Source organism: Cucumis melo, chromosome 6 (assembly GCF_025177605.1).
Source record: "Cucumis melo cultivar AY chromosome 6, USDA_Cmelo_AY_1.0, whole genome shotgun sequence".
Classification (NCBI taxonomy): Eukaryota; Viridiplantae; Streptophyta; class Magnoliopsida; order Cucurbitales; family Cucurbitaceae; genus Cucumis; species Cucumis melo.
In genome coordinates this window covers 18,960,590-18,975,204 of record NC_066862.1, presented here as the reverse complement: position 1 = coordinate 18,975,204, position 14,615 = coordinate 18,960,590, and positions in this window count along the sequence as shown.

The window sequence follows — 14,615 nt, the reverse complement described above, 5'->3', positions numbered from 1 at the left end:
AATTAACGTATATTCAAATTGTTTGCTAGATAGAGTTTATTGAAATTGTTTAAAGTTCTTTTTTGTTTTTGTTTTAGTTTTGCTTTAGTTAATTAGTTTTAGGATTAGTTTTAGAAATTAGATTTTGAAATAGTTTTAGGATATAGATTTTGAATTAGTTTTAGGTTTTAGTGTTGAATTTGAATTTGAAGTGGTTTTAGGATTTAAGATTGACGTTGAGATTAAAGTTGAAATTGAATTTGAGATTGATAAAAAATTTGAATGTGTAGAGATTTTTGAGGTTATATTGAATTGGGGGGGGGGGGGTGTTTATTGAATTTGAGATTGTGATTTAATTTGAATTTAAGATTGATTTTGAGATAAAGATTTAATTTAAATTTTGAATTTGAATTTAAATATGAATATGAATATGAATTTCAATTTCAATTCCAATTTGAATATATATATATATATATATATATATATATATATATATATATATATATATAGAGACCCTATTATATATATCTTTGTCATGCCAACAAAAAGTGTCTTCATGCTCATTCTATCATTTTGTTTCTTTATGTATAATATAAACTTATTTTTGATATCCTTCCATTATTCAATTCAATAATAAACTAGAAGCCAAGATATAATTTGTCCAAAATGCTCTCTATTTCATTTTCAACAACAACTACAACAATAATTATTATGAAATGGAATTACTACTTATCTGGGGAGAGAGAGGTTTAAGTTAAATTGAAAATGTTTGTTTTCTATGTCCATAGCCATTATGTCATATCGACGATCAAATTTTATGGAGACGGACGATATGTTCCACCAGTTTGAGGACGATTTAGATAATAACATCGCGGGAGGGTCATCATCTGTGGGCGACAATACGGGTGAGTCTAAGAATTTTCTTCATTTTAACTTACAAATATTTCATGTTCTTTTTTCTAACTTTATATGTTATTATCGATTTATTGAGCAGAGTCTTTTTCTCAACAAGCGACTCCGACTCCTAGGAGACGTGCGCAGTCTTGACTCTTGGAGTTAAAGCGCCACGTTGCAATAAATGGGCGCATTCCGATGACGATCGCCCCTGGAGCGGAGAAGCCTATTTCTCCACACGCCGTTCGCTTCAGCCAGGCGATAGGCGTGTGCGTCCGAAAGACATTTCCCGTCCGCTGTCTTAAGTAGGCGGACGTTGGGAGAGAATACATTGAGGTCGTCAAAGGCGACCTCCAGGTAATTAAATGCACTACACATTTATATATGATTTCATTTGAAACATATCTAACTTTAACCAATCTAATGTGTTATGTTTGTAATGTGTAGCGATTGTTTGTGCTTGATTTCAATGATCAAGCGATGTACAGGTTTGTTGAGCATCAGATGCTCACGACCTTTAAAGAGTTCCGGACCGACTGTCATAGACATTTCAAAAAGTACAGCGACCCGGAGGAGGCTCGTGCCAACCCACCAAACGCATTGGTTGGACGTGATGAGGATTGGCACTTCCTCTGCGACCATTATATCAGTCGTGCATTCCAGGTATTTGTCATGATTAATTATGATAACAAGTTTTAATATGTATACGAAATAAACAATATAATTGTTTTAATGTAGGGGCAATCATGGACGAACAAGGCTGCTAGACAGAAGCAGCCTTACAATCATAGTAGCGGGTCCAAGTCGTTTCTACAACGACAGTATGAGCTCGCTGAAAGAAAAGGGGAGTCGGTCGATCGTGTGGAATTGTTTCGGGAAACACACGTTCGAGCTGGGACATTCGTGTCGCAGGCCGCCGAGGATGCGCATGTAAGTTATGCCCTTATTAATTATCCACTTTCATTATATATTTTTGCGCGTTACCTAACATAGTTTTTAAATTTGTTGCAGAATCAAATGCTGGAACTCCAATCCCAGCCTACCTCAGAGGGTAGTCAGCCACTCTCTGAGGATGAGATATGCGATCAGGTGTTGGGTAGACGACCAGGCTACTCAAAAGGCCTTGGTTGGGGACCCAAGCCGAAGGCCCGCAGAACGGCGAGTGCAAGCAGTTCGTCGACATCTTGTTCGCAGTGCACAGAAAAAGAGATTGAATTACAAGCTAAACTTCAAGAAGCTTTAGAACGGATTGAAGTACAAGATAGAAATCACCAAGCATTAGCTTCACAAGTGGAAAGTATGAAAAAGATGATAGAAGAATTTACTCGTGCACAACAGGGACCACCACATGATCCCTAGCTCTGCTGTACATATATGTCTCTATTATTCTTAAGTTTTTGCAAATATATGATTATGTACTAAATTTAGTTATTTTTATATCATTTTTAGGACCGAAGGTGTAGAATGACGCGCATACGCACCTCGTTGGAAGACTTTTTCTTATGTTTATGTTTTTTCTATTTTGAGAACTATATTTATTGTAGTGAACTATATTTTCGTATTATTAATTTTAATTCTATTTTTTTAATTTGTGTTTGTATATTTCTTAATTTATTTTAATTTATATTCAATTTGTTTTAATTTAATCCAAAACGTCAAAAAAAAATTTCAGCAATCTGAACATCATTGTGAATGTTTGAGCAAAATATTATAAGGAAAAAAGTAGAAACAAAATATTAAAAAAATATATATAAAAAGGAATTCCTGACGTAAAGAAACGTCGGGAAAAAAACGTCGGGAAAGAGTATTTCCCAACGCCGGTAGGTGCGCCGGCATAGCTTGCGTCGGGAATGCCTCTTTCCCGACGCAGGCTATACCGATGCTTAGTTAGGCGTCGGGAGAGGCTTTCCCGACGCCGCGTTGGTATGGCGTCGGGAAAGCCTCTCCCGACGCATTTCTCCCAACGTTCTTCCCGACGCCGTTTGGTATGTCGGGAAAGGTTATCCCGACGTACTTTTCATTTTCACCGACGTTTTTTGGCGTCGGGAGTACCCCCGTCTCTTGTAGTGAATGTATATATATTTCCTTTATCTTTTCTAGCATGTGTATTCTCAATTTTTGTATTCTTTAATATATTATGCTTTTAATTGTTTTTATACTTGTAAAATAGTTTTGTACTTAGAATTGTACATTCTTTTTCTCAAGTTGGGGGGTGCGAGTTATCTCACGAAACCTATAGGTTATTTGAAAGGATGAATACAATGGAGCCATTTTACGAAAGGATCGCGTCGAGACGCAATAGGCTTTTTGATCTTTTCATAAGACGTGACCAAGTTTAGGGATTCATCGGGAATCTTTAGGGTTTATAAGGACCGGAAAATGCTTCATAACTCTTTAAATTTCTTAAACTTCCAAAATGTAATGAGTATATCGTACCTCGAGCATTGAATCGTCTGTGTCGGGTTTTCACATCACTTTTATTATGACAAGACGTTAACCGCATGGTAACCAACCTTCTAACTCTAGTTCAGCATGTCTATTTAAACCACCCATAAACCTTGAATCCAAACCTTAAGCCAAACACAATGTTTCACTCAGCTTCAACCATCCATCTTCTCCAATCAACACCAGTTCTCCTTTGCTTTAACTTTGATTTATACATTTCTGTTGAATTCTTTTCTTCTCTTAGTTATCGTGAACGAGAGTATTTCCTTTGTCGAAGCCCTCAAAAGATTTCAAGTTCTAGAGGACGATGTAAGCTTGTCCAATGTGGTAGTTGAGCATTCACCATCCGACGGGCCTGCGTTGGAGCACTACAAAATGGTTACGATCAATGAAGTAAAGGTCTGACTGCCTAAAAATCAATTGAACTGCCTTTTCGCCCTAGTATCTTGTAAAACTGCAGAAGATGAAGAGGGGTGAGAAAAGTTAGGAAAGATTGAGGGAGAAAAGAGATGAATAAAAGAAAACAAAAGGGAGGGAGTAAAAGAAAATGAAAAGATAGAAAGGAATAAATGAAAATGTAATGAAGAATAAGAAGAAGAAGAAGAAGAAAAGAAGAAGAAATAAGAAAAGGTGAAACAACCAGGTGAGAAAAGAGGAATAAATCTCCCACTAGAAAGCACTTTCTCACATGTTGCTAAATCTAAAGGGTTAGGCGAAAAAGAAAAGAAAGAAATAGTGGAGGAAGAAATCGTCGAGGGGGGAGGGGTTGAGCAAGAAAGCAACAAAATTAGTCCCTTGGAGGAGGAATTGTAGAAACGCAATAAGAAGAGAGTAGAAAATGTCAAAAAAGTTCTTGCAAGCACAAGAAAAGGCGAGGCTTAAAGAAAAATCAAGTAAGACACCTCAGAAAGAGGAAGAGGAATAAGATGAGGAGGAAGCCTTAGCATCGAAAAAGAAAAAAGAAATTCCAATGGCTAAGGACTCCAAGGAAATTTTGTTGCAAAGTTCCAGGAAGAAGAAAAGAAGGTCAGCTAACCTTACCTCTACCCCCATAATCCAAATCCTTTAAGGATAATATCTCTCAAGCTCCCCACAAATCCAAAACACCAACTTCCACGCAAACAAACTTGTTAAGGAAATTTACCTCAAACCTCTTTTGTAATATTTTTTTATGAATAATCTTAGAATTTAATTTTAACAATGAGGACATCTCTAATCTCTAAATTTGGGGGTGTACGAGGTTCGCGATAAAGCTTTTGAAACTTTTTGAAAATCACATAAAGGCGTTTTAACAAAAGTTAAAATAGTGGAAAAAGTAAAAAATTTTAAAATTTTTGTATTTATTTCTTCAATTGAAATAAAAACTCCTATGTTGTCTCCTTTCGTGAAAATAAAAAGCTAAGCTTCAAAAGTAAAAATTTAAAGAGTTGAGTAATAAGAGACGATAAGAGTTATAGTTGAGGAGAGAAACGGACTCATAGAGTGCCTATAACTTTCCATTCAATGCAAAACATTTTGTAAGTATAATAAAAAGCATTCTTTCGCCTAATAAAAGGATTAAACACTCTTAGAAAACTTTAGTCATTTCTACTTTTGAAAATAAGATTCTTATGGGAATGAACAAGGGTATTTTGAGTACTAATTTTTTTCGTGTTTTGAACTTAAAAATGTTTTCATAGCAAAAGGTACGCGACGAGAGTAAATCGTGAATAACGAATAAAACTTGATCATATTTTGAGAAGTTTAGAAACGCAAGGAGGAAGGTAAGTCTTTCATGAGGATTTGTGCTTGAGGACAAGCACAACACAATCTCGCTGAAGAACACGGTCGGTAGTGATCGTGTCGAGTTTTTTAGAGAAACACACACCAGTAGGACTGGCGAGCTTGTATCGCAGGCGGCAGCAAATGCCTATGTATGTTTTTCAAATTAAACTTTTCAATTGTGCTTTATACCTTTAATCATTGCCATCTCACAACTTACAACTTGTATGGTGTAAAGTCGAATGCAGGAATTCCAGTCCCAACCTACCAAAGAGAGTTCGCAACCACTCTCTAGAGCGCGAGATATGTGAAACTGTGTTATGTAGGCGATCAGGCTACTCAAAAGGTCTCAGTTGGAGCCCCAAGCCCAAGTTCTGAAAGAGTACTACTTCCAGTTATTCCTCTTCTTATCATCAGATGCACTACATAGAGGTTAACGAACTAAAGACTAGCTTTGAAAACGCTAACCACCTAATTGAAGAACAAGAATAAAGAAGGAGGAGGGTGACCGATAAATAGCATAGACAAATCGTCAAATGGAGGAGATGAGGAAAATGATCAAGGAGATGAGTCGAGCATAGAGAGGACCATGAAGACGCTTGGGGTACGTACTTTTCAACTTTTAATTCGTTTAATTTTCCATGTATTATATATATCTAACTGTATTTTTATGTTATTTGTAGGTTTATAGATTTTTCTTTATGAATGATCAAGGTTTTAGGATAGACTGATGTAGTTTTATTATTTTAATTTTTAAACAATTTGAACAATATTAATCGTAATTTATATTAGACCTTCAGATGAATTATTTTGTTTTGTAAATTGAAATTTTTTTATTTTAATAGTTTGTTATAAATTTTGTTAATTTTTTGCCTTCCAAAGCGAAACCGAAAACAATAGCTCAAGAATAACATAAAAAAATAATAAAATTAATCATAAAAAATTAAAATAACCAAAAAAATTAATTAAAAATTTAATCCCGATGCATGAACTACATCAAGCTAGGCAGTCTCTCTGACATTGTGGAAAAGGCGTTGGGGACCATTTTATCGATGTTGCATAGAAATAAGTTGAATCCCTACACACAGAATTAGGGTCAGTTATAATTCTTGCCGACGTGCATCAAACGTCGATGTCAACTTCGTTTAGGATACCTCTATACCAACATCGTCTTATAGTGCGTCAAAAAAAGTTCACCCGACGTTGTATTTCCGACGTTCTGGCCGATGGTGTTTTCAACGTCGGCATAATCTATGCTGACGCACTTTCCTATTTATGCTAACGTGCTACGACCTCGGGAATGCCTCTGATCCTTGTAGTGCCTCCCACCAATTTCATTGTACCACCACCTCCCACCAATCCAATGTAAAATGCCTTTGAAGCCTTCTTGCCTAGTAAGCCCTTCAACTTTTGTAACTTGGCCTTAACGCCTGTTTCCTAAAAATTAAAATTTGAAAACGTAAGTCTACAAACTTAATGAGGTTTTTAAGAAATCCTTTTCGCAATACCATTGCAAATCTCATTTCATAACATAAAACAAAATATAGTTCACATAAACATATCATTTCGCATAAATGCTTCTCCTTGCATAAACAAATATTAATTACCAAACATTCATCTCGCCAAGGATCCTGAATCATTCTTTAAGCTAGGTCTCGTTACTTTGCATTTAGACTACTATAACAATAGCATTCGAGAATATACAGATTTGTCCTTGTTGCTCTGACAACGAAGCTTAATACACTTCTTTCAGCGTATTAGCCAATTTCTCATCACCATGTAGCCCCTTTCACCCCATGGTTGCCTTAACTCATTAGCCCATGGTTGCCTTAACTCAGGAAGTAACTAATCGTTGGAACACCATTTCATAAACAAGTCTTGCTTTGAAATACATAGATCATACTTTGAACATATAAGCTTTTCACGTAAATCTCTTTTAGAAACATTTAAATGGAAATCATCATTCCAAACCATCAAAGAATTGATAAGAACGCTTAAAATCTTTCAAATACTTTAAAGAAAACACCCACTGAACTTTGTCTTGAACCCAGATTGCTTCTACTTTCCTTTTTTCACGTAGACACCTTGGTAGCACTTCAGCTCTTTAGATTTCCTCTTGAATTGTGCAGAATAACAACAACTAATAATCTGAATTCAACCCCTATTTATACTATTCTCTAAGCAAGCTTAGTCATCCTTAAACTCTTGTCCGCTTGCTAACTCCCACTCTTAGTGGTGCACGTGTACAAAGTTGTTTGAACAAAGTTGTTTGAGCAACCTGTTTTCCTTAATGTTCTTTGCTCCATTTTCTATTTTTCCATTCGTCCGAAGTAAACATCTTTCTCAAATTAATTTTCAGGCAATGTGAACTTGATAATGTTATGCAAATTGTAGCAAATCGAGTCTGAGTTGGTCTAATCAACTTATTTTTGGATTTTAATTCCTTTTTCAACCCAGGATCAAATTGTCTTATTGCTTCAATAGTAGGGGCAAAGATATCATAAGTGCATGCATTTAGATGCACTCCAGCATCATCAAACCAACGAGCAATTATTTAGATGGTTTACTCCATCTCTTTTTTTTATGCTTCATTCATCGTGCTTTGTTTTCTCTTCCTTTGTCATTCTTTCGATTTTAAACCACAACCTCAGAATTAGGTGTAAAATAAACATTCCCTTTTGCTTTGCTTTTTCGAATCGGATGCCAGTACTCTTTCATTTGGGTTACTTACACATACATCATCTTCATCTTCATCTCCATCCTCAATACTATAAGCATCCATGTCAATATCAACAATCAAATTTCTTTCCTCTTTAATCTCATTTTTCATGAACATTTAGGCTTTAATTTCTTCTTTTAATGTGATTAAGGCATTTTCTACAAGCAGTGGCATTTCTACAAGTGTGTGCTTAAGTGCGACATTCAAAACATTGAGTATACCCATCCTGGCGTTGCTCCACTTAGGAGGCATGGATTAGTCCCTTAGGATCCTGCACATCATCAATCAATCAATTATGGATCAATTTGTGGAGTGCATCTCCACGGCGGATATTGGACCATGCAATAGGTCTGGAAGTTAAGCCCTTTTTCGTTGCAAAATTACTGAGAAGGAATTGTTAAAAGAGCTAAAGAAGGACAGAGAATGATTGAAATGGGATGTAAGATTTTCTTTTAATCAATAATTATGGTCTTACATATTTATCTGTATCAATTACTAATATCAAGGTTTATAGATCCTCTAGGCATTATTCTTATTTGTCCAAGGGCTCTTGATTGCTCGCCTAGAGATGTGTATTCCTAGATTTATGACACTCCCTTACTCATTGTTGGTTGCTTGTTTGTGTGTATTCAATGTGTTTTTGTTAGAAATAATGGGTTTAGGCCTTGATGAAAACCCATGGGTAGTTAGGATTTAATTTACCCTAATTTTTTATTCTTTTAATTAGACTCATGTTGCCTATAAATTTTCTCCTTTTTTAACCTTTTTTAAAATAAGAAAATAATAAAAACTAAATATCATGGTTTTTCACCTGGTACTCGAGTTTTTACGTAAATCTGTGTGTTCTTTGTCTCTACTTTCAATATGGTATCAGATCGGAACATTGAACAAACCCTAGACAACAAAACCAGTTATTGAAATCAAACAGATGAGATCGTCGTTGGTTTTAGCGTCGCCATCGCCCTCATCGTCGATGCTCAGATCACTGCTTCCATGGATAAATAATTCTGCCGCCTTCTGACAATGCCAAAAAAACGTAATCCTGAAGATTCTACCGTCGTTCCTACTGCCACACACCGTCACCGTCGAACCTCAACGTGTCGGTCCATCCTCCTTAGACAGTGTCGACCATCTCTTCTGTACAACCCTTTTCTTCATTCACGACCTACATTGCTCCGTACGTCCTGATTCATGTACTGCCACCTAATTCGGTTAGCACCACCACTTCTGCTATCAAATCTATATGTCATGCCACCCACTACCCTTAATTTTCATACTAATGTTAATAATCCTCAAATTCACTCGACATTCGAGGTTTGTGAATCTTCGGCATATTCCAATTACCCTAACATGCAAGCTTCCTTTTCCATAATAGCTCACCAAGAACTAGGACTTTGATAATAGATTACAGTAATTGAGGCTACCTTAGGGATAACATCCAACACTTCTATACTGATGTATTCTGAGAATTCGAATACAGTGGCACAGTTTACAGGATATCATCTTTCAAGGAAAAATTTGAATGGCAATAACTATTTCTCATGGTCCCAATCAGTGAAAATTGTCTTTGAAAAGCGATATAAATTTGCTTTCTAACGGAGAAAATACCTCGTCCTCCACCAGGCGATCCATAGGAACGATACTAAAATAGAAAGGACTTTCTTCTTTGATCCATATTAATAATCAGTATGGATACCCAAATTGGCAAGCCATTAGTGTATGTTGCAACAGCCAAAGATATTTAGGACATGGTCAAGACACACTACTCCAAACATGAGAATCGCCTATACACGCTAAGGAAGGAGGTTCATGAATGCAAGCAAGGAACCATGGATGTCACATTCTTTTTTAATAAACTTTCTCTTATTTGGTAAGAAATACTTATGGAAAGAACTAGTTCGGAGAAGTCCTAGTGATGGTTTCCAATACTCTAGAATTGAAGAGATTGATAGGATTTATGACTTTCTTGCTAATCTTAATCCTAAGTTCGATATAGTTCGTGGACATACACTAGGCCAGAGACCAATTCCCTCCCTGATGGAAGTCTTTTCTAAAATCCACCACGTGGAGGATTGCACAAGTGCTAGGAGTATTTCGACAACTTTTACTACTAACTCTGCTGCTTTTAATGTGAGGTCCTCTACCAGTGGCAGTGACAAGCATAATGGAAAACAAATTCCTATATGTGAGAATTGCAATGACATCTCAATTCATGTTCCGGACATAGCTGGGGGTAAACTCTATTTCATTCTTCATAATGTGTCACTGATTCAAGATCATTTCATACAAAATGCTCCTTATGAATCTCTTCATTATATGCTTCTAAGCCTTTATCGTGTACGAGTTTTCATATTATTTGTCCAAGTATAAGTGAAACAATAGGTTTATTTGGGTGATCCAGAGTTGAACACAGGGAATTGATATCAAAATTTAGATCTAGGATTCACTAGGCATTCAGACAGTATAAAAGAATAATCTATGCAATGTAATGAGTGTAAGTTTAAACTATATTTACTTATCTACACTAGAGAATCTTTAAACGGGAATTATGATGGATAAGAGATGAAAAACTGAATTAACTTGCATAAAAGAATGGGTGAAGAAAACCTATGCATTACCAAGCAATTAAGCAAACAAAGACCCTTGATGCAATATAACTTAATTAACATGCTTGTGATTAAGACGAGCACTTGTCGGAGTCATTAAATGCCACACATGGTCACCTTTTAGGATCCACATGACCAAGCTGTGTCAAGCGAGTTATATCTAAAACGTTTTACTTACAAGACTTATAAAGCTACATGTTTAAGGGTTGGAACCTCTCAATGCCTATTACCCACACTTGTTCTCCTTTCGGGATACAAATGATAGAAGTCATCTCACCAAGATGGAGTTTGTTTTCAAACTCCTTCTTGCGTGTATTAGCCATATCCTTGCTACTTACCCTCTTAAGCAGTTGGTAATATACACTAGCCAAGAGATGAAAATAGGTCAGCTAACGCGATAATAAATATAAGCTACCTTCTTATCAAGAACTTATCATAAATCTTAAACTACAAATAACACAAAGATAAATGAACAATAACAAGATGAAAAGGTTGAGGAGATATAAATATGCAATGTATTAAATATAGGTCTTAGGCCACTGTACAATATGATTGAATACATTGCACCGAAATATACAAAAATGGAAAAAAGAAAAAAAAAGAAATGCTAATACAAGCTAGGGGAAAGATGGAAATGGGATCTTCTTCACTCAACCTCAAGCTCTAACTCTTAGACTGACCAAAGAAGATGACGAAAGACTTTACAGACGATGGAAAGGCTATGCCTTCCCACCACTCTCTAAGGGCTTGGCCTATCCAAGCCTCCTTGGGTCCATTTAGACCTCCTTTTCTTGATTGTGATGAAGTCCTTTATATAGGCAAATTTAGGTGGAAAATCTAGTCTTCTGAGCATGCCAGTGTCGAAAGTTTCTTTTATGTTAAGTCACAACAACTCGATTTGCCACTTTTGTCTTCTAGCGAACCTCTTCTTGCCTACAGATATGGCATTCTCGCCTAGTCTTCTCGCAAGTTCTTCTGTGAATTGCTAGTTTCTTCTTTTGTTCATAATACTGCGTTTAGACACTAAAAATAGAGTGAAACAAGCATGAAAGCTTATGTAAAGTGTATTTCCAAATATTTATGAATTTATAACATAAGTTACGCGTTTTGACACATTTCTTATGCGTTTTAGTCACATAATAATTATTCTTAAGCATCTCTCCGTATTATGCTTGTTCTCAAGCACAAGTCTTCCTCAAAGACTCGCCTTTCTTCTTTTGTTTCTAAACTTCTCAAAATACGATTAAGTTTTATTCATTATTCATGGTCTACTCTCATCGTGTACTTTCTCACTATGAAAACACTTCTAGGTTCAAAACGTGGCAAGCTTAATACTCAAAATACCCTTGTTCATTCCCACAAAAATCTTGTTTTCAAATTTTCAGAAATGATTAAAGTCCTCGAAAAGTTTTGAATCCTTTTATTTAGCGAAAGACTGCTTTTTATTCACTTATATACTTGTAGTTTGGCATTGAGTGGGAATTCATAGGCACTTTATAGATCCATTCTTCTCCTCATAACTTTTATTCCCTCTTATTACTAAACTCTCTACTTTTTACTTTTAAAGTTTTGCTTCTTATTTTTTGGGAGAGGCAACATACAAGTTGTTATTTTTCATTGAATGAAAGAATGAAAAAAGTTTTAAAAATTTTACACTTTTTGGCTTCGCTTTAACTTTTGTTAAAACACATTATTTTTAAACACTTTGGAATACATGGTTGTCCCCTTTGAGGTAAGAAACGCCCTCCCAACAACAAACTGAACACAGGACAGGCATATGTGAGTGAGACTACTGGACATTCTAAACCACCTAATCCACACGGGAACAAGACCAAGCCCAATCCCACTACTTTAGGTGTCATTATACAATCACGTATACCTCAATCCTTCAGTCTTATTAATGTTGATGGGAAGAACCCTTAAATTCTTGATTCTGGCACCACAGATCATTTAACTGGTAACTCTAAATATTTTGTGTCTTATGTTCCATGTGCTGGCAATGAAACAATTAGAATTGTTTATGGCTCCTTGGCCCTTATTGTTGGGAAGGGAAAGATTTCTCCCTATGCAAGGCTCTCCTAATGTTTTGCATGTGCCTATAATTTCTAATAATGTGCTCTCTATAAGCAAGATTACTCATGAGTTAAATCGCAAAGCAATATTCTTACCTCATTCTGTCTCTTTTCAAGACTTGAGCTCAAGAAAGATGATTGGCACTGTCCAGCATAGTAGGAAACTCTACCTCCCTAATGACAACACCTCTTCTAGTAGCATTTCTAGGACTAGTCTTTTATCTTCCTACTTTACTACTTCTGGACAAGATAGTATGTTGTGACATTTTTGTTTAGGCCACTCTAATTTTTAATATATGAAACATTTATTTCCTCATCTTTTCTTTAAAATTAATGTGCCTACCTCATCTTGTGACATATGTATTTGGGCTAAACAACATCGGGTTTCTTTTCCTTCATAACCATACAAACCAACCCACCCTTTCACTTTTGTTCATAGTGATGTCTAGAGACCATCCAAAATAACTACCTCATTTGAGAAACAGTGGTTCGTAACCTTTATTGATGACCATACCCATCTTACCTGGGTCGTTTTTGTCTCCATAAATTTGAGGTCACTTCTGTCTTTAGGGACTTTTAAAACACCATAGAAACGCAGTTCAATACAAAGATTGCTATTTTGCAAAGTGACAATGGTAGTGAGTTCCAAAACCACACCCTCAATGAGTTTTTGTACTTCAAAGGCATTGTCCACCAAATTTCCTATGCCTACACCCCCGAACAAAATGGGTAGCCAAGTGCAAAAATCGTCATCTTTTAGAAGTCACTCATTCTCTTATGTTGTCTACAGTCCCTTCCTTCCTATCTCTAGGGCGATGTTATTCTCACTGCAGCTCATCTTATCAACTAAATGTCTTTTCGTGTCATACATCTCAAGACCCCCTTAGAGTGTCTTAAAAAGTCATATCCCACTACCCACCCCATTTCAGATGTTCCTCTTTGGGTATTTGGGTACACTACTAATATTCATAACCATGGCCCTAACCCATATAAGTTTACTCCTCGAGCTCAGGCATGTGTTTTTATTGGTTTGCCTCTGCATCAACTAAGCTATAAATTCTTTTACCATCTTCTCGTAAGTACTTTTTCTCCATGGATGTTACCTTTCTTGAAGATCCTCCTTTCTTTCTCGTCAGTCTTATTTAGAGGGAGAGTGAAAAGTGAAAATAACTATAACTGGGTGATATCCATAGAGTCTACTTGTCTTACTCTTGTTACCATACCAAGCTCAAATCTTCATTACACAGTCCTACCTACGAACCAAGTTCCTTGGTAAATCTACTATATGAGAAATCTTACAAAGGAAGTTAGGTCTCCTGCTAATCAGTTGGCTTTGGTCCAAGACTCTGAACCTTTACGAGATCAAGGTATGCTTGATTCTATTAACTCACATATTGACAGTAAAATGAGTGAAAGTGATAGGTCCGAGATAGATATTCCTAAAAATAAAGGTAAATACAGAAATATTGATATTGAGGTCTTCGTGGATGGAGAGAGCAGTAATGATGAAAATGAGGTCAATGCAAGAGTTATTAAAAACAAAATTAGAGAGGATCGTTCAAAAAATATCAGTAAGTATGGTTCGTCTCTAGATCTGCCTATGGCACTAAGGAAGGATACTTGGTCCTGCATTAAGCACATTATTGCTAACTATGTTTCTTATGAGAACCTATCTCCTCAGTTTCGAGCTTTCACAATCAGCCTTGATTCTACTGTGATATGAAAAATATCTACATTGCTTTAGAATGCCCTGAGTGAAAAAATGCTATCATGGAAGAGATGAGAGCCCTTGAGAAGAACAAGATTTAGGAGATTTGTTCTCTATGAAAACGACATAAAACTGTGAGATGCAAATGGGTGTTTACTCTCAAATACAAGGTAGATGGAAAAGAATTTAGTTGTAAAATAGTTTACTCAAACCTATGATGTTAATTATTCAGTTTTTTCCCAAGTTTCAAACGAAATACTATTAGAGTCCTGTTATTTGTTGTTGTGAACAAAGATTGGCCACTTTGTCAGCTGGATATTAAGAATGTGTTTATTGAATGGGGACTTAGAGGAGGAAGTCTACATGAGCCCTCCCTTAGGGTTTGAAGCTCAGTTCGGTCATCAAGTGTGTCAACTTTAAAAGTCTTTATT